Genomic DNA, 2240 nt, shown 5'->3' with positions numbered 1-2240 from the left:
TTTGTGATGGTGTGAGAAAAAAGTGGAACCACTTAAGAAGTTATTTATGAGGTGCTTTCACAGGTCACAAGGTGATGGTGGTGACCTATATATTTTATAAGAAAGATACTATTTAGCATGTGTTATTGGGGTTTAAAAGTAGATTAATGATAAAGAACAAGGTCACTTGTTGTTCTGAACACATTGCCACACAAGAGGTGGTTTCTTAGCGGCATGGGGTAGAGAGCTTATGTAGCATGCATTGCATAAGAGCACATAGACTAGAGTTAAAGAATTGTTCATAGAAACATAAGGTGGATTTGGTCATTTTAAGTCTTTCTTTGAATGAGCTATGTGCAATGGGCTGTTACACATTAAGCATTTTTTCAATCCTATAATTTATATAAATTGTGGTTCTTAAGAAGGGAAAACTATTTTGAAATAGGTTTGAGCTCAAACTTAGAAGATGAATTGAGGTCTTTATACATATTAATGAATTGAGGTTTCCCATGGGTGAGGGTGTGTATCAACATGATTTCCCATCATTCACCAATGTGCAAGGACTAAGGCGCATGCGATGCATAAACATCATCGATGTAAAGGGCCATAGGAATTGCTTTATACAAGAAATGGTCACAATATTTTAATATACCATGGTTACTAGAAGGGAAAAACATTTTGTAATAGCATAGAAGCTAGACCCTCATAGTTTCAAGCCTTTGAAATAAAGTAAGATGACTTCATATCTTTATATATATGGTTTCCAATTCCATGAGGGAGGGCTTGGATGGTCAAGATTTCCCATTCATTTCTAACCTATAGTGATGATCATTAAAAGCTTAGTAAAACCACATATGTGTAAAGAGCACTTTAACAAAGAAATGCCCATGAAGAAGGTGTGATATGGCACTTAGCTCGACATGCCTTTAGATAGGATGGTAGATGCATACTGCCCCTTGCTCGCATGCCTCATCGTACGTGAACATGTCTACGTTGGACTCCCCCAAACTACACAAATGGCATTCAATGCACTCTTTTTTCACTAGAAATGTTGTCAAAGCCTAGCTTGGCATAACAAATAACATGCATAGAGTTGGTTTTGTGTAAGGAATAGGCCCACAATAACCCACATGGGGGGCAGTTGCTTGTGAAGTGCATGAGATTGATGGTTTCTATGTGCACCTAGCCATGAACTCCAAATGGCAGGAGAGGGCAGCCTTTGTGCAAGCTTTCCTTAGGCCCTTGGAATGTGCAATTTATATATGAGCAAATGTCCATGATTTAACTGGTACATAGCATTTGGCTAGGAACATTAGACCAAGATGTCAAACAAAATAGTGTAAAAGTGAAAAGCCATGTGACATAAAGAGGAGGTGGTTGGGAGAGTGGGTTGCCTTATGAATGTGTGTGTGTGTGTGTGTGTGTGTGTGTGTGTGTGAGAGAGAGAGAGAGAGAGAGAGAGAGAGAGAGAGAGAGAGCTATAAATCAGAATTAATAACTTATTACTATTACTCAATGACATACCTTTTGTCATGTCAAAAGCCCACCCAAATTTGTGCAATGAAGTTGTTTTATATGTGTACTTTATTAGGCCTCTGTAAATTATGAGCATAAACATGCTTTTCTTTTTTTCTTATGTACCTAATAGTCTGTGTTTTAATGCCCCCACTTGAATAAAAAATCCCCCTTGTGTTGGGTTTGGAACAAAAAATTAAAATCCAAATTTCTGAGGATTTTTTTTTCTTTCTGAGGATTTTTTTTCTTATTGGGTGGTGGAATTCCTACCAAAAAGCCCTATAAAAAAAACCCCCTCAAAATTATTATTATTATTATTATTATTTACCGCCTAAAAAGCAATGCCCTAAAAGAAAAGCAATAAAAGAGAGGGGAAGAACGTAAAAGCCCTGTTATTCGACCGCGACTTCCAGACTGATTGCGCTCATGTTTCACGCCTTTAGGCACTGCGTTGATGAGAATTAAGCTACTCTTTGCTTCATAATCTCCTATCCTCAGATAAAAGCCCTATTTTTCTACATATTTTGCTGCCTCCCGCCCCCCCTTTTTTTTCACCCAGAAGAGTCCACCCGAGCACAGTATCCACTTTGTGCCACCAGTGTCACAGTCCTCTTTGTATTCCCCTTTCCCCTGATGTGGCCTTAGCATCCTTGCAAATCCCTTGTTTTTCAACATAACGTCGCTTTTCTTGCACACCTTTGACAAAGAGATCTGCAATTAAGGGGCTCTGTAGAACTAAACTTTCC

Source organism: Cibotium barometz, chromosome 3, assembly GCF_041138505.1.
Source record: "Cibotium barometz isolate CiBa-2024 chromosome 3, ASM4113850v1, whole genome shotgun sequence".
Classification (NCBI taxonomy): Eukaryota; Viridiplantae; Streptophyta; class Polypodiopsida; order Cyatheales; family Cibotiaceae; genus Cibotium; species Cibotium barometz.
Note: the sequence above shows the minus strand (reverse complement) of the source record.